Here is a 25,027-nt window from a genome sequence, read left to right as displayed (position 1 = left end):
AGCACACATTAAGAAAATGTTTAGAATTGAAGGAGCACAAAAAGAGGACAGAAATAATGAAAGAAAGGATGGCATACATTAAGAAAATGTGAAGAATTGAAGGTGCAGAGAAAGAAGACAGACAACCCTTGCAATAGCTTCCTGGAATGTGAATAGGAGTACAAGAAAAATTGTATCAAAGTGCAAGGCTGTGAGAAAAGTACTATGTAAAAGCAAATATGAGAGAGTACTCATCAATGGATACGAGTCAAGATAAGAAAGCAGACAGAATTGGAGAGTTAAGAGTACAGTATATGTACAGAAATGCTAACAGAAGCAATAGCTTATGGCTTTCTCTACTTTACATCTCTTGTTACTGGGATTATTTCAACAAACTTCAGGGCCTCTATAATAATACCAAAGTATTGTCTGAAAAGAGTGAGATATGTGGAGATGCAATAAGCAAAGATCATGGGTGTATGAACTACGCAGTTTCTTTTATTGATTTTGTATGGGAAGTACGCCATTTTTTAAAAGACTATTATGAGTGCGAGTGAGAAAGGTCGAGTGATCAGGCGAGAAGAATAAAGAGATACGAGAATAAGATTTAAGGGAGAGTTTGAAGGAGGAATGGGGAAAATGATTGGAGATGTATATGGCATAGACTGGAGACAGGGAATGAGGATGTAAGGGACGAGAATTTAAATATTTCATACGTGTGAGAGTTTACCCATTTGAAAATGTAGTATAGGAACTAATGGAAGATTATGAGTTATAATGTAGTGTGTAAGTGGGAGAGAAAGCAGAGAAAAGTATCCAAGAGCAAATGACTTACAGCAAGGGGTTATTTTTTTCCCAGCACATTTTGCAGTATATATTTTCTTAATTTGCTCTAAAAGCCTTAATTTTTGTCCTAGAGAGGTCAGGTTGGTCTCATTCTCTTGGAAAATGCCTGAATTTTCTCAAAAAATTATCAAAAATATGAAAAAATAATTATTTATAGCATTTTTTTGCAAGGACGTACCGGTACGTCCATGGGGGTAAAGGGATGGCTTTTGTGAAACGTACCAGTACGATCTTTGGGGGTAAAAGGGTTAAATGAAAATACTTAATTGTACGAATGTAATGAACTACTATAACACTAACAGTACTGTACAATAAAGAACATTTTTATCAATTTTTCTATGACCTACAGTATGCAGTACACACATCCGTGTTGCAAACTTTCAGATTCACAAACAACTACCGCAAGTAAGAAATATGTTCAAACTCCGTGGAGTTATAATTTTGTAATTTGCGCCACTCCCGACTGGGTCCTGATCCAGCCGCGGCCAATGGTAGGCAGCACCAATCCGCTGTGTTCAAAATTTTTTGTGTTTGCTACTGTGATATTCGTGGCTGTTTGTGCGTATTACCTCCGCCTTAATACCATCAATTACAATAACATTATTTATGGCTGATAAGCAGATTGCTAGTGGTAGTGCATTGAAGCACAAAGATTAGTGGCGATAATGCTGGTAGTGTGAAAAAATGGCGTGCCATTTCAGTGGAAATGAAAGTAGCCATTATCAAGAAACCAGATAACGTAGAGAAGACAAATATTGCCCATATATTTCAAATAAATTGTTCAACAATTTGCAAGCGTTACAAAACTATGAGCTATCCGATGACGGCGAATTATCTCTGCTATTGCAAGAGAATGGTTTATACACGGGGGGGAGAGAGAGAGAGAGAGAGAGAGAGAGAGAGAGAGAGAGAGAGAGAGAGAGAGAGAGAGAAGAGAGAGTATACAGATGTATGGGTATGCAATGTTTTGTGATGTGACATTTGAAAGTAATTTGCATTTTTCCTAACAAAACAAACCTGGAGTTATTTATAGGGGATATTACTTTGGGCATGGCTGAAAGACGAGCCATAAAATTTTATCGAGGGATCACTAACCCAACCGCTAGTTGGAGGGAGGGATAGGGGTAGCCGGCTACCCAACTCACTCACACACCTGGGCTGATCACCCAATTTGCTTGCAGGCAGGACTTTCTTGGGGGAGAGGGCTGGCAGGCCAATTTGTATGAATAGCTATAACTTTGTATCATTAGGAAAAATACAAATAACTTCTAAATTTGTCATTTGTTCTATCACTCAATACAAACTCTCGCAATTTATAGGGTATGACTTACCTCGTAGGAGGGAGGAAGTCTGTGCCAACTGACTTGGCATTTGACCGACGTTCTCTCGTTACGATATATATTGTTAGCAGTAGGAACCCTGGGCCTCACTGAAAAATGTTGTACACTAGCGACCTGCGCAAGCTGTGTGTTTGTGACACAATGTGACTGGTCTAGGTATGGGTTCTCAGTCATAAGAATCAAGAGTACTAGACCTTATCCAATTTCTTCTCGCTAGGGGTATTGGGGATGCAATAAGTATAATTTCTATACTAAATTACACAGGGAAATGGATCTAACCTGCAGAGAGGCGAGGTCAGCTGTGCCGAGTACCATGATGATGATTCCCCAAGGGAGAGGAAACCAATCATTCTAACTCATTCACCCCACACTAACCTGAGTAACCTCGGCCCTCAACTCTCCGCTACTTTTCCATCAAAGGAGCTTGAGGTGTTTAGACCACTTGTGCCACCACCACAGGACCAATGGAAAATGCTTCCATGCTCCTGTGGGTTACGTCTTGCAGGTAGTGGGTGGTGAAGGTCTAAAACACTTCCACATGCCCGCTTGCAATACCTGCGCCACAGAGTAGTTCTTTTTTAACACCAGGGACGTTGCAATGCCCTTTATGTCTGAGCTCTGGGTCATCGTGGTGGAGAAGGGTCAGGATTAACTGCCAGGTCGATGACCTTGCGAATCCATGCCGACATGGATATTGGATATTGTTTCATGGTCGTACCAACAACAGATTATCCAAATAAGGAAGAAGGAAATTAAGATGCCAAGTTTTTGTCAAACAAATTAAAATCAGTCAGGAGCTGAAGACCAGACAGGAGAACAACACTCAAAACAAGATGGAACAAAATAATTTAAAAATTTCCGTACGATAGATTGATCACCAAAAATCTTACTTTCTTAAAAGGCCAATATTTTTTGGGGTAATTGACGACAGATCACATAATTTGTAAAAATAGATTTACAATAAAAACTCTGATGATTTAAAATGACTTATACCGCAAGATTTTGTCCATAAAAAGATCTGGATGTTGAGGAGCACTGTTCTTCAGATACTACCTCTAGAGAGCTATGGGGTCTTTTGACTGGCCAGACAGTACTACATTGGATCCTTCTCTCTGGTTACGGTTTATTTTCCCTTTGCCTATTCTTCACATATTCTCCTCTGTCCTCATACACCTGACAACACAGATTACCAAACAATTCTTTTTCACCAAAGGGGTTACTGCACTGTAATTGTTCAGAGGCCACTTTCCTCTTGGTAAGGGTAGAAGAGACAAACTTTGGTAAGCAGCTCTTCTAGGAAAAGGACACTCCAGAATCAAACCATTGTTCTCTACTCTTGCGCAGTGCCATAGCGTCTGTACCATGATTTTCCACTGTCTTGGGTTAGTCGGTGCACTCTGGCACACTGTTCTATTTCATTTCTCTTCCTCTTGTTTTGTTTAAGTTTTTATAGTTTATATAGGTGATATTTATTTTAATGTTACTCTTCTTAAAATATTCTATGTTTCCTAGTTTCCTTTCCTCACTCTGCTATTTTCCCTGTTGGAGCCCCCGGGATTATATCTGTCTTTTCCAACTAGGGTTGTAGCTTAGCAAGTAATAATAAAAATAATACGATCATACATTCAAGTTTTGTCAGGGTTCTACTTTATCCCAATAATTAGCTGGAACAGGGAAAATAGCCCAGTGAGGAAAGGAAATTAGGAAATAAACTACAAGAAAAGTTTAAGCACAACAATATCATTAAAATAAATCATACATAACTATAAAGAATTCAAAATATCAAGAGGAAGAGAAATAAGATAGAATAGTGTGCCCCAGTGTACCCTCAAGCAAGCTATCTCTACCCAAAGACAGTGGAAGACCATGGTACATAGGCTATGGCACTACCCAAGACTAGAGAACAATGGTTTGATTTTGGAGTGTTCTCCTCCTAGAGGAGTTGCTTACCGTAGCTAGAGAGTCTATCAAGGGATTCAGTAACTAAGGGTTTACAACCAGCAAATAATATTGATCTAAAGAGTATCATCTGCATAAGCAACAAACTTGTTTTCAGTGCCAAACCATTTGTATACGGAAGGTCATCAACTTACAGACTTAAGCAACAAACTTGTTTTCAGTGCCAAACCATTTGTCTACGGAAGGTCATCAACTTACAGACTTACGCAACAAACTTGTTTTCAGTGCCAAACCATTTGTCTACGGAAGGTCATCAACTTACAGACTTAAGCAACAAACTTGTTTTCAGTGCCAAACCATTTGTCTACGGAAGGTCATCAACTTACAGACTTAAGCAACAAACTTGTTTTCAGTGCCAAACCATTTGTCTACGGAAGGTCATCAACTTACAGACTTACGCAACAAACTTGTTTTCAGTGCCAAACCATTTGTCTACGGAAGGTCATCAACTTACAAACTTAATCAACAAACCTGTTTTCAGTGCCAAAGCATTTGTCTACGGAAGGTCATCAACTTACAAACTTAAGCAACAAACCTGTTTTCAGTGCCAAAGCATTTGTGTACGGAAGGTCATCGACTTCCAACCTTAAGCACCAAACTTGTTTTCAGTGCCAAACCATTTGTATACGGAAGGTCATCAACTTACAAGCTTAGGCAACAACCTTGTTTTCAGTGCCAAACCATTTGTATACGGAAGGTCATCAACTTACAAGCTTAGGCAACAAACTTGTTTTCAAGGCCAAACCATTTGTATACGGAAGGTCATGAACTTACAAACTTAACTTGTTCAAAGAAGCTGTTAGCAAGTTGAATCGTTTTAAACCCCAATTTTGTTAAATCTTGGCCCAGGGTAGGCCTAACCTGAATCTCATGCATATGATTTCGAGCTACAAAAGTCAACAAATAGTCAGGTTCCATATGAAATAGATATCGTTACAAATTCTGTTTTGACTACTGTATCAAAAGAAATAGGAATGAATGACGAGCGATTGTGACGCAGTTCCGGTAGACCCTGCTGCTGCCTCCGATGCCTTAGATGACCGCGGAGGTAGCAGCAGTAGGGGATTCAGCATTATGAAGCTTCATCTGCGGTGGATAATGTGGGAGGGTGGGCTGTGACACCCTAGCAGTACCAGCTGAACTCAGTTGAGTCCCTTGTTAGGCTGGGAGGAACGTAGAGAGTAGAGGTCCCCTTTTTGTTTTTGTTTCATTTGTTGATGTCGGCTACCCCCCCCCCCAAAAATTGGGGGAAGTGCCTTGGTATGTGTGTATGTATGTATGTATGTATCAAAAGATATATTGTTTTATTACAATATTTCTGTATCTTTGTTAATTTCAGTTGAATTTGTGTTTATATCTCTGAAAGTTAAGTTCAGGACCTTCTGTATATATGAAAGTACAGTAATGGGTTGTGAAAAATACCCACAGGATCATCAGATAACATTATTACTATCCAAGCTATAGTCTTGAATGGAAAAACAAAATCATACAAGACCTAAGGCTCCAACAGGAAAAGCAGTCCAACGCTAAGAATAACTATAGTCCATTTCTTTTAGCGAGGCAGATTTGCACCAACTCGCAGCGGTGCCCTTTTAGCTCGGAAAAGTTTCCTGATCGCCGATTGGTTGGACAAGATCATTCTAACCAATCAGCGATCAGGAAACTTTTCCGAGCTAAAAGAACACCGCTGCAAGACGGTGCAAATCTGCCTCGATAAAAGAAATGGACTATAGTTCGCCTAACTTTCAACTGGGCTCCACAAGGTGCTAGAAGCGTTGGAAGACCCAGGCCTACATGGCTGAGGACTATGATGCATGAAATAGGAGATGATGAATGGGGAAAAATCAATTTAAAAGCTCAAGATAAGAGACGACTGGTGAAATCTAACCGAGGCCCTTTGCGTCAATAGGGATAGATGATGATGATAGATTAACCCTTTTACCCCTAAAGGACGTACTGGTACGTTTCACAAAACCCATCCCTTTACCCCCATGGACGTACCGGTACGTCCTTGCAAAAAAATGCTATAAAAATTTTTTTTTCATATTTCTGATAATTTTTTGAGAAAATTCAGGCATTTTCCAAAAGAATGAGACCAACCTGACCTCTCTATGACAAAAATTAAGGCTGTTAGAGCAATTTAAAAAAAATATACTGCAAAATGTGCTGGGAAAAAAATAACCCGCTGGGGGTTAAGGGTTGGAAATTTCCAAAGAGCCTGGGGGTAAAAGGGTTAATTAAAGATATAATTATTAAATCTATTAAACACTAAAGATAAAAGTTCATTAAATATACTAACTACAGAATAAAAATAAATCTAACATATGCATTTCCAAAACCCCATTTGCATACATTCTTCATATCAAACCTTAACTACATGGAATTTCCACACGAAATCTATAACCACTGTACTATATTACCTTTTACATGTCAAGAGTAGGTAAAGTTCATTGATGTTATATTATTATTATTATTATTATTATTATTATTAAATGCTAAGCTACAACCCTAGTTGGAAAAGCAGGATGCTATAAGCCCAGGGGCCCCAACAGGGAAAATAGCTCAGTGAGGAAAGGAAACAAGGAAAAAATAAATATTTTAAGAATAATATTAAAATAAATATCTCCTATATAAACTATAAAAACTTCAACAAAACAAGAGAAAGAGAAACTAGATAGAACAGTGTGCCTGAGTGTACCCTCAAGCAAGAGAACTCTAACCCCAGACAGTGGAAGGCCATGGTACAGAGGCTATAGCACTACCCAAGACTAGAGAACAATGGTTTGATTTTGGAGTGTCCTTCTCCTAGAAGAGCTGCTTACCATATAAGGTTGGTAGTCCTTCCCCTCTTTAGACTTCGGGTGACCCTAATGTCCAGTCACCCCAGATCGACTGGTTGCCAGGCTGTGCTAGAACCTTGGAGTTCATAAATTTATTCCCGTTCCTTTCCCCTGATCCATTACACTTGCCAGTAAACATCTTAGTGCACACTAATATATTCCTTACTTCACCTGAAAAAGATAACTCTGTATCAGAAAGAATGAAAATAGCAAATCAGACAATGGCTAAGTTAACCCTTTTACCCCCAAAGGACGTACTGGTACGTTTCACAAAACTCATCCCTTTACCCCCATGGACGTACCGGTACGTCCTTGCAAAAAAATGCTATAAAAATTAAGTTTTTTCATATTTTTGATAATTTTTTTTTTTAAATTCAGGCACTTTCCAAGAGAATGAGGCCAACCTGACCTCTCTATGACAAAAATTAAGGCTGTTAAAGCAATTTTAAAAAAATATACTGCAAAATGTGCTTGAAAAAAAAATAACCCCCTGGGGGTTAAGGGTTGGAAATTTCCAAATAGCCTGGGGGTTAAAGGGTTAAGTAAAAATGATATTTTAATTATAAAATAAATTTTTGAATATACTTACCCGGTGAATATATATAGCTGCAACTCTGTTGCTCGACAGACAAAAAACAGTAAAAACTCGCCAGCGATCGCTATACAGGTTGCGGGTGTGCCCACCAGCGCCAACTGTCGGCCAGATACCATACTCGATGTAAACAAAGACTCAATTTCTTCTCATCCCACTGCGTCTCTATTGGGGAGGAAGGGAGGGTCATTTAATTTATATATTCACCGGGTAAGTATATTCAAAAATTTATTTTATAATTAAAATATCATTTTTAAATATTTAACTTAGCCGGTGAATATATAATAGCTGATACACACCCAGGGTGGTGGGTAGAGACCAGTTAAATATGTTTACATCGTATAAGCCAAGAGTTTTTATTTCATTTTGGAAGTTATCAATATAACAAAAACAAAATAAATAGGTACCTGTTAAGGAAGTCGACTTAGACGATTACTCTGCCTTGTAAGTACGTCTTCCTTACGGAGCCTCGCGATCCTCTTAGGATGCTGACAGACCCCTAGGAGCTGAAGTATCAAGGGCTGCAACCCATACAACAGGACCTCATCAAACCCCTAATCTGGGCGCTCTCAAGAAATGACTTTGACCACCCGCCAAATCAACCAGGATGCGAAAGGCTTCTTAGCCTTCCGGACAACCCATAAAAAACAACATTAAAAACATTTCAAGAGACAGATTAAAAGGATATGGAATTAGGGAATTGTAGTGGTTGAGCCCTCACCCACTACTGCACTCGCTGCTACGAATGGTCCCAGTGTGTAGCAGTTCTCGTAAAGAGACTGGACATCTTTCAAGTAAAATGACGCGAACACTGACTTGCTTCTCCAATAGGTTGCGTCCATTATACTTTGCAGAGATCTATTTTGCTTAAAGGCCACGGAAGTTGCTACAGCTCTAACTTCGTGCGTCTTAACCTTAAGCAAAGCTCGGTCTTCCTCACTCAGATGTGAATGAGCTTCTCGTATTAACAATCTGATAAAGTATGACAAAGCATTCTTTGACATAGGCAAGGATGGTTTCTTAACTGAACACCATAAAGCTTCAGATTGGCCTCGTAAAGGTTTAGTACGATCTAAATAGAACTTAAGAGCTCTAACAGGGCATAAGACTCTTTCTAGTTCATTGCCTACGATCTCCGATAAGCTGGGAATATCGAAAGATTTAGGCCAAGGCCGAGAAGGTAGCTCATTTTTGGCTAGAAAACCAAGTTGCTGCGAACAAGTAGCTTTTTCCGACGAAAATCCGATGTTCTTGCTGAAGGCATGAATCTCACTGACTCTTTTAGCCGAGGCTAAGCATACCAGGAAAAGTGTCTTAAGAGTGAGATCTTTCAGGGAGGCTGACTGTAAAGGCTCAAACCTGTCTGACATGAGGAATCTTAGTACCACGTCTAAATTCCACCCAGGAGTAGCCAAACGACGCTCCTTAGTGGTCTCAAAAGACTTAAGGAGGTCTTGCAGATCTTTATTGTTGGAAAGATCTAAGCCTCTATGCCGGAAGACCGATGCCAACATGCTTCTGTAGCCCTTGATAGTGGGAGCTGAAAGGGATCGTCCTTTTCTCAGGTATAAGAGAAAATCAGCTATTTGGGCTACAGAGGTACTGGTCGAGGATACAGAAACTGACTTGCACCAGTCTCGGAAGACTTCCCACTTCGATTGGTAGACTCTAATGGTAGACGCTCTCCTTGCTCTAGCAATCGCACTGGCTGCCTCCTTCGAAAAGCCTCTAGCTCTCGAGAGTCTTTCGATAGTCTGAAGGCAGTCAGACGAAGAGCGTGGAGGCTTTGGTGTACCTTCTTTACGTGTGGCTGACGTAGAAGGTCTACTCTTAGAGGAAGACTTCTGGGAACGTCTACTAACCATCGAAGTACCTCGGTGAACCATTCTCTCGCGGGCCAGAGGGGAGCAACTAGCGTCAACCTTGTCCCTTCGTGAGAGGCGAACTTCTGCAGTACCTTGTTGACAATCTTGAATGGTGGGAATGCGTTGAGATCCAGATGTGACCAATCTAGGAGGAAGGCATCTATATGTATTGCTGCTGGGTCCGGGACTGGGGAGCAATAGATTGGAAGCCTCTTGGTCAGCGAGGTTGCAAAGAGATCTATGGTTGGTTGACCCCAAGTGGCCCAAAGTCTCTTGCACACATCCTTGTGGAGGGTCCATTCGGTTGGAATTATCTGCCCTTTCCGACTGAGACAATCTGCTATGACGTTCAAGTCGCCCTGGATGAACCTCGTTACTAGGGAGATGTCTCGACCTTTTGACCAGATGAGCAGGTCCCTTGCGATCTCGTACAACGTCAGTGAGTGGGTACCTCCTTGTTTGGAGATGTACGCCAAGGCCGTGGTGTTGTCCGAGTTTACTTCCACCACTTTGCCTCGAAGGAGATACTCGAAGCTTTTCAAGGCCAGATAAACTGCCAACAGCTCCTTGCAGTTGATATGCATGCTCCTTTGACTCGAGTTCCACAGACCTGAGCATTCCCGACCGTCCAGCGTCGCGCCCCAGCCCAAGTCCGATGCGTCCGAGAAGAGAACGTGGTTGGGTATCTGAACAGCCAGGGGAAGACCCTCTCTTAGGTTGATATTGTCCTTCCACCAAGTCAGACAAGACTTTATCTTTCCGGAAATCGGGATCGAGACCGCCTCTAGCGTCTTGTCCTTTTTCCAGTGAAAAGCCAGATGGAATTGAAGAGGACGGAGGTGTAGTCTTCCTAGTGATACAAATTGCTCCAGGGATGACAGCGTCCCTACCAGACTCATCCACAGCCTGACTGAGCAGCGTTCTTTCTTCAGCATCTTCTGGATGGATAGCAGGGCTTGATCTATTCTGGGGGCCGACGGAAAAGCCCGAAAAGCTTGACTGTGAATCTCCATCCCTAAATACACAATAGTTTGGGATGGGACCAGCTGCGACTTTTCCAAATTGACTAGGAGTCCCAATTCCTTGGTCAGATCTAGAGTCCACTTGAGATCCTTCAGACAGCGACGACTGGAAGAGGCTCTGAGAAGCCAGTCGTCCAAATAAAGGGAGGCTCGGATGTCCGATAAGTGGAGGAATTTGGCCACATTCCTCATCAGCCTCGTAAATACGAGAGGAGCTGTGCTTAGGCCAAAGCACAGGGCCCGAAACTGGTAAACCACATCTTCGAAGACGAATCTCAGAAAAGGTTGGGAGTCTGAGTGAATGGGGATGTGGAAGTAGGCGTCCCTTAGGTCTAGCGAGACCATCCAGTCTTCGTTTCTGACCGCTGCTAAGACTGACTTTGTGGTCTCCATGGAGAACTTCGTCTTTGTGACAAAGACATTCAGAGCACTGACGTCTAGCACCGGTCTCCAACCTCCTGTCTTCTTTGATACTAGGAAGAGACGGTTGTAAAACCCCAGTGATCGAAGGTCCGAGACTTTGACCACCGCTCCCTTCTCTAGCAAAAGAGACACTTCCAGTTTCAGGGCTTGTCTCTTTTCTTCCTCTCTGTACCTGGGAGAGAGATCGATGGGGGACGTCGCTAGAGGGGGTTTGCGTACAAAAGGGATTTTGTACCCCTCTCTGAGTAACTTCACAGATTGTTGATCTGCGCCTCTCTTCTCCCAGGCTTGCCAGAAGTTCTTGAGTCTGGCTCCTACTGCTGTCTGAAGTTGCGGGCAGTCAGACTCTGCCCTTAGAGGACTTGGATCCTTTCTTCTTCCCTCGCTTCCCTTCGGCACGAGCACCTCCTCTGCTGGAGGCTCTGCCACGAAAGGGCGGAATAAAGCGAGACGCTGGAGTGTCTATCCTCGGTCTAGCAGACAATGTAGGCAAAGGGGGAGCTTTGCGAGCCGAGGACGCAACTAGATCGTGGGTGTCCTTCTGAACTAAAGATAAGGCAATCTCCTTTACCAAGACTTCAGGAAACAGGCACTTGGAAAGGGGAGCAAAGAGTAGCTCAGATCTTTGGCATGGCATCACTCCAGCAGACAGGAAAGAACAGAGAGACTCTCGCTTCTTCAGGACTCCGGACGTGAATGAGGCGGCTAGCTCGTTGGACCCATCACGGACGGCCTTGTCCATGCAGGACATAATGAGCAAGGAAACATCCTTATCTGCAGAAGAGATTTTCCTGCTCAGGGCTCCTAAGCACCAGACTAGGAAGTTAAAGACTTCGAAAGCCCTAAATATCCCTTTAAGAAGGTGGTCCAGGTCCGATGGTGACCAACAAATCTTCGAGCGTCTCATGGCAAGGCAGCGGGGAGAGTCTACAAGACTTGAGAAGTCGCCCTGGGCAGAGGCAGGAACTCCCAAGCCGAGAACTTCTCCCGTGGCATACCAGACGCTCGATCTAGACGAGAGTTTAGATGGGGGAAAGGCAAATGCTGTCTTTCCTAAACTCTTCTTAGTCTCTAGCCAATCTCCCAACAACCGCAAAGCTCTCTTGGATGAGCGAGAGAGAACGAGTTTAGTAAAGGCAGGTGCGGTAGCAGGCACGCCTAATACAAACTCTGACGGCGGCGAACGAGGAGCCACAGAAACAAAGTGGTCAGGGAACAACTCCTTAAATACAGCCATGACTTTTCTAAAGTCCAATGATGGTTGAGTTGCCTTAGGCTCGTCAAGTTCTGAAGGTTGATCCTCTTGTGGTTCAGCAACGTCCTCATCTGATAGTTCCTCATCCGAAAACTGATGAGGAAACGGCAAAGGAGTGGGCAACGTTTGGCTCGCTGAGTCCGGTCGCACTGGTGCATGCGTGACGGAGCCGGACGCAGCGTCATGGAACTGCTGCACAGTCAGTGAACTGTCAACAACCATGGGTGCGCGAGGACGCACAGCGTCCACCCGAGACTGTTTAGACCGTCTGGGTTGTGCAGTCAACACCATACCGGGTTGCGGAGGTTGACGCACCGCGTCAAAACAAGTCACCTCTGATGGTTGCCGACCGTCCTGAACGTCAACAACCACCTCCGTGCGTCGCCTAACGTCAACGTGCGGCTGGCCACCCACACTGGGTCGCATCGGTGGAGGTACAACCCCAACTGGTAGACGCGAGAAAGTAACCTCAGCGTCAACAGGACGCACAACAGATCGCTTGGATGGTTGTTGGCCAGAAGGTTCAGCAGCAACCTTCTCCGCATTGAAGTCCTCCATCAAGGACGCAAGCTTGGACTGCGTGTCCTGCAGCAACACCCATTTAGGGTCTACGGCGGCAGGTGCGGCAACAGACAGGGTGAGCGACTGAGGCGGCACCGCTTTGCCTCTCTTAGGCGGCGAGCAGTCATCAGATGACGGCAACGAGTCCGAACTGACCCAGTGGCTACAACCGGGACGTTGGACTTGTCCTGAAGGGACCGACTTACGCTTCAAAGGTCGTGAGACCTTGGTCCAAGGTTTCTTACGAGAAACACCTTCGGACGACGAGGTAAAAACGGGCTCTCTCGTCTTACGTTGGTAGGGGCGATCTTGGGGAGATACGCCTGATACCATAGAGGGAACGTCTGTTCGCTGATCAAGGCCTCTCGAACCCATGAGTCGTACGACATTGCTTCTCCCCTGGGCTTGGGAGCTTGCAAGAGGTCCCGGACTAGGAGGACGACAGGCACGAACAGACGAACCCTCAAGCGCAACACTGTTCACAACACTTTGAGAAACACTAGGCACTTTATCACTTCCCGCGGCACTTTGGCACTTTAGTTCCTTAACATCCGCCATGAGTTGATTGCGGTCACTTGCAAGGGACTCAACTCTCTCCCCCAAGGCATGGATAGCACGCATCATGTCAGCCATCGATGGTTCCTGAGTGCTAGGAGGGGGGTTAGGAACAACCACTACAGGGGAAGGATTAGGTTGAGGGGCATGAGGAGAGGAAAAATCTACCGACCTAGAAGAACTTCTCCTTACCCTATCTCTCTCTAGTCTGCGTGTATACTTCTCAAATTCGATAAAATCGAATTCCGAAAGGCCCACGCATTCCTCACACCGATCTTCCAATTGACAGGTTTTACCCCGACAATTGGAACAAACAGTGTGAGGGTCGAGAGAAGCCTTTGGAAGACGCCTATGACAGTCCCTAGCATTGCATTTTCTAAACTTGGGAACTTGTGAAAGGTCAGCCATTTTGAATTGGTCAAGGGAAAATTCCAAAAAACGATCTAAGTCATCAACAATGAATCCGATACAAAAAAGAGTTCAAGGATTTATTTGAAGAAAAACCCTGTACTGCGAAAGCTCATAACCAAATTAAAGTACTTCACCAAATATGATGGGAAAAACTCCAGGTTTCAACAGCGAGTAAAGTACGTCTTGTCGACACGTCGACAGAGAAGAAATAGAGTCTTTGTTTACATCGAGTATGGTATCTGGCCGACAGTTGGCGCTGGTGGGCACACCCGCAACCTGTATAGCGATCGCTGGCGAGTTTTTACTGTTTTTTGTCTGTCGAGCAACAGAGTTGCAGCTATATATATTCACCGGCTAAGTTAAATATTTAAAATTTTGAAATCACATCACCTGAAATTAAATAAAAATATCAGGTTATATATCAGTTTAGCGAGATCGGTGTTACTCTATGGACACGAGTCGTGGTATAACAATGAAACAATATCCAATAGATTTTGTAGATTTTACATCAAAGCCCTCTGAAGAATATTAGAGGTTAAATGGCAGGACAGGATTAGAAAATGAAACTATGAGAGAGATTACTCAAGTGCCATATGTGGATAAGATCATGATAGGGGGTAGATGGAGATGGTTTGGGCATGATCTTTGCACTCCAAGAGATTAGTTCACCAAAACTTCAATTGGGCTTCACAAGGCACTAAAAGTTTCGGAAGACCCAGGCCTACATGGCTGAGGACTATGAAGTAGAAGATGATGATGAATGGAGAAGTATTGTTTTAAAAGCTCATTATAGAGATGACTGCGTCAATAGGCATAGGAGATTACGATGGTAAATAAATAAATAAATAAATAAATAAATATATATATATATATATATATATATATATATATATATATATGTGTGTGTGTGTGTGTGTGTATGTGTTTACACAAAATAGAATTAAAGATACATATACAGTATATAGGTACTGTATATATGAAGAAAAGGAAAATAGGGAAAAACTACAGTAGTAGTTTAAGAACAAAACATTAAAATAAATCTTTCATATATAAACTATACAAACTTCAAAATAACAATGAGGAAGAGAACCAAGATAGAATAGTGTACCCTCAAGAGAACTCTAACCCAAGACAGTGGAAGACCATAGTACAGAGGCTATGGCACTACCCGAGACTAGCAAAGAAGAACCTATCTTTTTGCAACTATGACAGTTTTAATCGTTGGAAAATAGCATGACCTATGATTTGCCCAAAAACTATATTTGTTTTCATGGTCTTAACCCATCTGGATTCTAATCTTATCCTTTTTACCCCCAAAGAACGTACCGGTACGTTTCACAAAACTCATCCCTTTACCCCCATGGACGTACCGGTACGTCCTTGCAAAAACTGCTACTTACATTTTTTTTCATAATTTTGATAATTTTTTGAGAAACCTCAGGCATTTTCCAAGAGAATGAGACCAACCTGACCCCTCTATGATGAAAATAAAGGCTGTTAGAGCAATTTAAAAAAAAATATACTGCAAAATGTGCTTGAAAAAAAATAACCCCTGGGGGTTAAGGGCTGGAAAGTTCCAAATAGCCTGGGGGTAAAAGGGTTAAAGTCTAACAGTTACTCTCTATGTGCAAAAACTTTTACTGCCTAACGAACAAGGATACCAGAATGGTGTACTGTACCTTCATGCATTGAATAAAATCCCCCAAAAATGTACTTTTCCTAACAATATAAACGGGATCCCTCTATTCGAGGCTGGGTATGGCTGTTACAACCTAACAAGGCTGCACAAGTTAGCCAACTCAACCTGACACGCCCCCGAGCTCCCAATTTGACCTTAAATCCGAGACTTTTGGGGTTGTTGGGGCACGAAGAGTAACATAAGAGGACTTGGTTTACTTTTTAAAAACTAGCGATTTGTTCCTACGAAAAAGCAAATATTGCGACTCCATTTTTCTCTGCCTACGCAAACATCGAACAGTCTGGCTTATTCTTTCCACAATCTCCTCTCTCCTCATACACCTGACAACACTGAAATTACCAAACAATTATTCTTTGCTCAAGGGGGTTAACTACTGCACTGTAATTGTTCAGTGGCTACTTTCTTCTTAAGGGCAAGGGTACAAGAGACTCTTTAGCGATGGTAAGCAGCTCTTCTAGGTGAAGGACACTCACAAAATCAAACCATTGTTCTTCAATCTTTACCTTGGGTAATGCCATAGCCTCTCTATCAGTCTTCAAATGTCAAATTAGAGATCTCTTGCTTGAGGATACACCCACGAATACTATTCTATGTTTATTATTATCATTATTATTAGCTAAGTTACAACCCTAGTTGGAAAAGCAGAATGCTATAAGCCCAAGGGCTCCAACAGGGAAAATAAACAACGCGTGAAGTAATAATTAAAATATTTTGAAAACCGTAACATTAAAATAAATCTTTCATATATATATAAACTACAACTTATGGAGCCCTTGGGCTTATTGCATCCTGCTTTTCCAATTAGGGTTGTAGCTTAGCAAGTAATAATAATAATTATAATAATAATAATAATAATAATAATAAATGATAAACCAATGCACATCAAAATAATTTCTTACGATATAGTAAGTTTTCAGTAGCCTATTTTCAATCCTATCGCTAAGAATGGGGCAGTCTAAGGGGGTTCCTATGGGGTTCTTAGCTCCCCTTTGGGTAAGTAGGTGAGGACACTGCTTGTAGGTTAGGTTAGGTGCGGAAGCTTAGGTCGGACAGTGTTCTATCCACGAGTCTCTGTCCGTCGTTATACAAAGGCTCGTATCATTTAGTACCAAGCTCTAAACCAAAGTTGAAAATAGACATTTTTGGGATTGAAGTACTGTACCTTGAACCAGGAAGTCTTGCAAACTAACATAATAGCATTGGATTCACATTCGAGACCTAAAATTTATATAACTTAGGACGGGAAAATACTTCCTTAGAAAAAGTTTTCCCTAAAGTAAGTACACTTCCAACCTACAGAAATACTCCTTAAATAAAATAAATGTATACACTAATAATTTTCACCTTTTCCCACCTAAATCATAAGTCAAATACAAACTACAGTCTGAATATCCTAGTAAAATACAAGCTACATTAGCAGCAATATATTCCAAGCACTTCCCTGGATTGTAATTCTGTACCTTTTTCTACGTACTGGTAACTATTTCTCGCTACCTTTCCGCTTGGAGAGCGAGGGTAACCACGTCCAAGCAAAAACCATTTGAGGGAAGTTTCTCCCAACTTGCATCGGAACACTTCAAAGTACCTATACACTATTAAGACTTCCTATTTCCTTCATTAGGAGTGTTGTGTTATAGTAAACATTTACCCACATTCATTTGATCCGGTTCGTCCTAACCAACTACAAAAACTTTGGATTTTTCTATGCCGCGAGTTGTTTCGCTCGCAAATAAAAAATTCACTGCTCCTCTCTTCACTCAAGTGGTATGTGGATGTGTTACACACACCTATCACATGGGTCACTATTATGGTCTCATAAATGCCTATAATTCATATCATAACCCTCAAATGGTTTTTCCTTAGGCTTCGCAGTGGCTTGCTTTGCTCGCAACCAAATAATTCAATGTTTAAAATCTGACACCAGGGACACTTATTTTCATTATTACTGTAAATTTCTTGTCTCCACACACCTACGACGTTCTAATTTATATTTTTCTTTGGTAAATAACCCATTTTTTCGAAACACATTATTGCTATTATTATCATTATTACTACCTAAGCTAAAACCCTAGTTGGAAAAGCAAGGTGCTATAAGCCCAAGGGCTCCAACAGGGAAAAATAGCCCAGTGAGGAAAGGAAATAAGGAAATAAACAATATAAGTAATAAAAATTAAAATAAAGTACTTTAAAAACATTAACAACACTAAAACATATTTAATTTATGAACTATAAATGGACTTGTGCAAGCCTGTTCAACATAAAAACATTTGCTGTTTGTTTAAACTTTTGAAGTTCAACAGATTTAACTTACCTGATTAGGAAAATCATTCCACAACTTGGTCACAGCTGGAATAAAACTTCTCGAGTGGTGTGTAGTACTGAGCCTCATGATGGAGAATGCCTGACTATTATAATTAACTGCATGCCCAGTATTACGAACAGGATGGAACCGTCCGGGGAAATCTGAATGTAAAGGATGGTCAGAATTAGAAAAAAAATCTTACGCAACATGCATAATGAACTAATTGAACAACGGAGCTAAAGGTTAATATCTAGATCAGAAATAAGAAATTTAATAGACCTTAATCAATTGCAAGATGAGAAAAAATATTAAACTTAAAGTCTGCTCGTTTTCCAAGTTGTTTCCTAATGTTTCACGTGTCACAATTACAAGTTCTTATTAACCCTTTTACACCCAGGCTATTTGGAATTTTCCAACCCTTAACCCCCAGGGGTTATTTTTTCCCCAGCACATTTTGCAGTATATATTTTTTGAATTGCTCTAACAGCCTTAATTTTTGTCATAGAGAGGTCAGGTTGGTCTCATTCTCTTGGAAAATGCCTGAAGTTTCTCAAAAAAAAATATAAAAAATATGCAATAAAAAAATAAAAAGCAGTTTTTTGCAAGGACGTACCGGTACGTCCATAGGGGTAAAGGGATGTGTTTTGTGAAACTTACCAGTACGTCCTTTGGGGGTAAAAGGGTTAAGTAAAATTCTTAAATCACATCACCTGAAATTACATATAACAGGTTATATATCAGTTTAGCGAGATCGGTGTTACTGTATGGACATGAGTCGTGGTATAACAATGAAACAATATCCAACAGATTTTGTAGATTTTACATCAAAGCCCTCTGAAGAATATTAAAAGTTAAATGGCAGGACAGGATTAGGAAATGAAACTATGAGAGAGATTACTCAAGTCCCATATGTGGATGAGAACATGGTGAGGGGTAGATGGAGATGGTTTGGGCATGATCTTTGCACTCCAAGAGATTAGTTCACCACACCTTCAACTAGGCTCCACAAGGCACTAAAAGTTTCGGAAGTCCCAGGCCTACATGGCTGAGGACTATGAAGTAGAAGATGATGATGAATGGAGAAGTATTGTTTTAAAAGCTCATTATAGAGATGACTGCGTCAATAGGCATAGGAGATTACGATGGTAAATAAATAAATAAATTATATATATATATATATATATATATATATATATATATATATATATATATATATATATATATATATGTGTGTGTGTGTGTTTACACAAAATAGAATTAAAGATACATATACAGTATATAGGTACTGTATTGATGAAGAAAAGGAAAATAGGGAAAAACTACATGAGTAGTTTAAGAACAAAACATTAAAATAAATCTTTCATATATAAACTATACAAACTTCAAAATAACAATGAGGAAGAGAAACAAGATAGAATAGTGTACCCTCAAGCAAGAGAATTCTACCCCAAGACAGTGGAAGACCATAGTACAGAGGCTATGGCACTACCCAAGACTAGCTAAGAAGAACCTATCTTCTTGCAACTATGACAGTTTTAATCCTTGGAAAATAGCATGACCTATGATTTGCCCAAAAACTATATTCGTTTTCATGGTCTTAACCCATCTGGATTCTAATCTTCAAGTCTAACAGTTACTCTCTATGTGCAAAAATTTCTACTGCCTAACGAACAAGGATACCAGAATGGTGTACCTTCATGCCTTGAATACATTCCAAAACAAATGATAGATGTATTTTCTTAACAATATAAACGTGATCCCTTTAATCGAGAGGTGGCAGTAGTTAGCCAACTAAACCTGACACGCCCCCGAGCTCCCAATTTGACCTTAAATCCGAGACTTTTGGGGTTGTTGGGGGCACGAAGAGTAACATAAGGACTTTAAAAAATGTGTGATTTGTTCCTACGAAAAAGCAAATCTTGCGACTCCTTTTTCCTCTGCCTACACAAACATCGAACAGTCTGGCTTATTCTTTCCACAATCTCCTCTCTCCTCATACACCTGACAACACTGAAATTACCAAACAATTCTTCTTTGCTCAAGGGGGTTAACTACTGCACTGTAATTGTTCAGTGGCTACTTTCTCCTTAAGGGCAAGGGTACAAGAGACTCTTTAGTGATGGTAAGCAGCTCTTCTAGGTGAAGGACACTCACAAAAGTAAACCATTGTTCTTCAATCTTTACCTTAGGTAATGCCATAGCCTCTCTATCAGTCTTCAAATGTCAAATTAGAGATCTCTTGCTTGAGGATACACCCACGCACACTATTCTGTGTTCATTATTATCATTATTATTAGCCAAGTTACAACCCTAGTTGGAAAAGCATAATGCTATAAGCGCAAGGGCTCCAACAGGGAAGATAGACTATGAGGGAAGTAATGAACAATTAAAATATTTTGAAAACAGTAACATTAAAATAAATCTTTCATATATAAACTACAAAAACTTATGGAGCCCTTGGGCTTATTGCATCCTGCTTTTCCAATTAGGGTTGTAGCTTAGCAAGCAATAATAATAATAATAAATGATAAACCAATGCACATCAAGATAATTTCTTATGATATACAGTAGTAAGTTTTCAGTCGCATAAGTTCAATCTTATCGCTAAGAATGAGGCAGTCTAAGGGGATTCCCATGGGGGTCTTAGCTCCCCTTTAGGTAAGTAGGTGAGGACACTGCTTGTAGGTAAGGGCACTGTTTGTAGGTTAGGTTAGGTTAGGTGGGGAAGCTTAGGTTAGACAATGTTCTATCCACGTGTCCCTGTCCATCGTTATATAAAGGCTCGTATCGTTCAGTACCAAGCTCTAAACCTAAGTTGAAAATAGACATTTTTGGAATTGAAGTACTGTACCTTGAACCAGGAAGTCTCGCAAACTAACATAATAGCAATGGATTCACATTCAAGACCTAAAATTTATATAACTTCGGATGGGAAAACATTTCCTTGGAAAAAATTTTCCCTATAGTAAGTACACTTCCAACCTAAAGAAATACTCCTTAAATAAAAAAATATATACACTAATATATTTTTCACTTTTTCCCACCTAAATCATAAGTCGAATGCAAGCTACAGTCTGAATATCCTAGTAGGATAAAAGCTACATTAGCAGCAATATATTCCACGCATTTCCCTGGATTATAATTGTGTACCTTTTTCTATGTACCGGTAACTATTTCTCACTACCATTCCGCTTAGAAAGCGAGGGGAGGGCGTCCAAGCAAAAACCATTTGAGGGGAGTTTCTCCCAACTTACATCGGAACACTTCAAAGTACCTATACAAAAGTAACACTTCCTATTTCCTTCATTAGGAGTGTTGTGCTATAGTAAATATTTACCCACATTACCTTGACCCAGTTCGTCCTAACCAACTACAAAAACTTCGGATATTTCTATGCCGCGAATTGTTTCACTCGCAAATAAAATATTCACAGCTCCTCTGTTCTGACAAGTGGTACGAGGTTATGCTGCACACACCTATCACATGGGTCACTATTATGGTCTCATAAATGCCTATAATTTACATTACGCCCATCAAATGGCGCAAACAAATAATTCAATGTTTAAAATCTGACACCAGGAACACTTATTTTCATCATTACTGTAAATTTCGTTTATCTCCACACACAAACAACGTTCTAGTTTGTTTTTCTTGTGTAAATAACGCGACATTTCTTCGCAACACATTTTTGCACAAATGCATAATGAGAAATATTCAAATTAATGTAAGTTTAATAACTTTCCTCCAAGTTATTGTTTTATGTTTCCCATGTCACAATTAGTAGCTCTTGTTACGTATTATTATTATTATTATTATTAATTGCTAAGCTACAACCTTAGTTGGAAAAGCAGGATGCTATAAGCCCAAGGGCTCTAACAGGGAAAACAGACCAGTGAGGAAAAGAAATAAGGAAATAAACTACAAGAGAAGTTTAAAGACAATTACAAAAAAATAAATCTTTCATATATAAACTATAAAATCTTCAAAATAACAAGAGTTAGAGAAACAAAATAGAATAATGTGACCGAGTATACCCTCAAGCAAGAGAACTGTAACCCGGGACTGTGGAAGACCATGGTACAGAGGCTATGGCACTATTTTTCTATGTTGGAGCAATTGGGCTTATAGTATCGTGCTTTTCCAACTAGGGTTGTAGTTTAGCAAGTAATAATAATAATAATAATAATAATAATAATAATAATACTAATAATAATAATAAGTGGCTATTGGCAGTTTCAAGACAAAGACCTGTTTATGCATTTGTTGCACTTTACCCATCTCTACCTCTGAGGATTTGACTAAGCGTCACCTAAATTTTCCCAATCAGATTCTAGATAAATAATAAACAACAGGTTTTACTGGGTTTTCATCAACTTCATTAACCCTTTTACCCCCAGGCTTTTTGGAAATTTCCAACCCTTAACCCCCAAGGGATTACTTTTTTCCAAGCACATTTTGGTGTATATTTCTTTTAAATTGCTCTAACAGCCTTAATTTTTGTCATAGAGAGGTCAGGTTGGTCTCATTCTCTTGGAAAATGTCTGAATTTTCTTAAAAAATTATCAAAAATATGAAAAAAATAATTTTTATATCATTTTTTTGCAAGGACGTACCGGTACGTCTATGGGGGTAAAGGGATGGCTTTTGTGAAACGTACCAGTACGTCCTTTGGGGGTAAAAGGGTTAAAAAGTGTGCTCTGGGGGTACACTAAAATTAAAAAAATCTTTATTTCAGTCATGAGTCTCATGTTTGACAATTGTGAGGGTTGTAAACTAACCTAGTTCAACACTCCTCCGTAACAATTTCCAAACTTTGACGATTTTAAGTACAGTAGCAAGTGTTCTTCCAAAAGATATTTAAATGTCATAAATACGTTTACTCATAACGCCAAATTTCGTAACACTTCACCCGGAAATATGAGACTCCGACTAATAAGGCAAGACTATATGACATCTCAAGTCTGTTTTATAATGCTTGAACATATTATGGTCCCAGAAATAGTGACAGACGCAGCTGGCATGCGCTGCGCATCTGCGTATTGCTTGCCAGAAGGAAGCATTAGTGAGATTTTGTTTATTTGCGGGCGAAGCGAGCCCAGGCCGTGCAAAAACCCTCGAGCGATGCCACATCACGGTGCTTGAGATCGGAACATGGTAAAGATATAGAAAATGGTGCTAGGGAGAAAACGGTGTTCGAGCATGGTACCTCTGCCGCACTCCTTCCAAAGGTGTCTTTTCACCCTAAGGGATAGCTAGAGATTTGGGGGACTGGGGCATCGAGTTTGTAAAGTTACCATTATTATTATTACTTGTTAAGATACAACTCTAGTTAGTAAAGCAGGATGCTATAAGCCAAGGGGCTCCAACGGGGAAAATAGCCCAGTGAGGAAATGAAAAATAAATATTTTCTTCCCCTGCTTTGGAGGCCTAGGGGGAACATAAAAAATCCAACTCCGTCACCCCATACCTACTACAACAGTGGTTTTACCACGTTAATTTAGCAGAAATAAAGAACTTCTTTATTTTTTATCGTTCTGTTGGGATCAGCAGTTATTACCTCAGACTTAAAGGTAGTTTACATTGCCATCCCCCTAAAGACTGATTCTCACCTGGCATTTTTGTAGGGGATCTATCACCAACAGAACACTATAAAAACAGGAATCAATTTCATGATAGCTACAGACGGAAAAAGCTTTTCTACTTAATGACAGGCATTTCCTATAGAGAAAAAAAGTTTTTCTTAAAAATGACATTTTTACTACAAATAAAAACTTAACTGCCCAAGAAGTAATAATTAATGGGGTTAACCTGTGCAACTCATCATAAACCGCTTGCCAGTACACAGGAGCTTGTTTTTCTTTTTCCGTGCGGAAAGCGAGCACATAGAGGGCAAAATCCATTAGATTTCTAAATAATATCCACTTTCTTAGATGGTCAAATAGGTTTTCAGGTTAATTTGCTATTGAAATGAAGGTCAAATTCAGTGAAAGCAAATTATTTGCTACAGGAAGAACTTTTTTTTGGCTCAAAATATTCTGTCCATAACTATAATTTCACCATTAATTTAACATAAATAATTTCTTTGCTAGTTTTCTTATGTTTGGATTAGCTCTTATTATCATAGACATTAAGGGTAGTTTACATTGTTACACCCCTAAAGACACATTCTCACCTGGGGTTCACAACCCCCACAAGGGCCAATTCTCACCTGGGGTTTGTGTAAGGTGGTGGTGATTAACAAAAAAAAAAAAGATGGATATACTTATGAAAATATCATAAACAGAACAATATAAAACGAGAAATCTAACAAAATATGGTTTTTCTCACGTAATTTGCTTTGTTTAAAAAAAAACTTCGTTTTTCTTATATAAATAGCTACTGTATGTGACAAACCCATTGCTATTACAACTCGTATGACAATATAAAACAGGAAATAACGTAACTGCTTCCAAAAATACTAATATCTCAAATAGTAGCTATTAATATATAAAGATATATAGCCCTTAAATACGGCCGGTCAAAAGTTCTGGCCATGAGATTTTGAAATTTCAATATTCTATCGTAAATTCGGTAATTTATATAACCTGGTGTAGTTTAAGCAGCTTTTACCGTTCGCATGTATTTAAAACTTTAATTAAATATAATAAAATATAATAAAAACACCTAAAATAACTTACTTATAGAGGAAATAGTAGTTCAGGTGAGCCATCGGACTTAAGTTTGAGTCACATGACAGAGGTAAACAAAACACAGTGTAGCCAGACATCAATATTAAGAAATGCATATAGATGTAAAGAAAATCCTAATAAAATTTAAAAATATCGTATTATTTAAATTATTATTCATTTATTAATAATTTAAAATGATATTTTAATGTAATTTCAATTACTGATAACTTTTTAATATACGATTTTGAGTGGATTCAGTTTGCAAGAATTATGAAGGAATTTTTTCCAATTTGGCAATAGTCATTCAATCAGCTGATCCTGCCCAGCTGATAATTTTTTTTTTCTTTTTGGTAAAATTCAAATTCAGTTTAATTTGAATGCATAAAAAATAATAATGTATAAAACAGAATATATATTATATATATTCCGTGATTTTTTTATGAAAAAATGTAAAAATGTACAACTAATCTTAAAATTTTGAGAGAAAAAAATGTAAAAATGTACAACTGATTTTCAAAAAATTTTGAGAATTAATGCATTATTTTTATTTCGAATTTTCGTAATTATATATACCATGGGTTTATCAAAACTGAAATTTATCGATATGAAAATGTAAATTGATGTTTATAAGTACTTGAAAAACCATTAAATAAACAAATAGTTGAAAATTCAGGACTAATTTGGATATTTCAGTTATTATTATTATTATT

General features: G+C 39.7%; 1 long non-coding RNA gene across 1 annotated transcript in view; it reads right to left on the bottom strand.

Annotated features, from left to right (window-relative positions):
• LOC137637100 (uncharacterized) overlaps window positions 1-24,414 on the bottom strand; it is a 39,559-nt gene extending 15,145 nt beyond the window's left edge. Inside the window, exons 1-3 of the long non-coding RNA XR_011043389.1 lie at window positions 24,327-24,414; window positions 17,659-17,810; window positions 6,947-7,135 (exon numbers count right to left, since the gene is read on the bottom strand). This is a non-coding gene — a long non-coding RNA (uncharacterized lncRNA). The remainder of the gene's footprint in view (window positions 1-6,946; window positions 7,136-17,658; window positions 17,811-24,326) is intronic.
• Between the last annotated feature and the right edge of the window lie 613 nt (window positions 24,415-25,027).

Source organism: Palaemon carinicauda, unplaced genomic scaffold (assembly GCF_036898095.1).
Source record: "Palaemon carinicauda isolate YSFRI2023 unplaced genomic scaffold, ASM3689809v2 scaffold534, whole genome shotgun sequence".
In the NCBI taxonomy this organism is placed as follows: Eukaryota; Metazoa; Arthropoda; class Malacostraca; order Decapoda; family Palaemonidae; genus Palaemon; species Palaemon carinicauda.
Note: the sequence above shows the minus strand (reverse complement) of the source record. Positions and strands in the feature narration are given on the sequence as shown.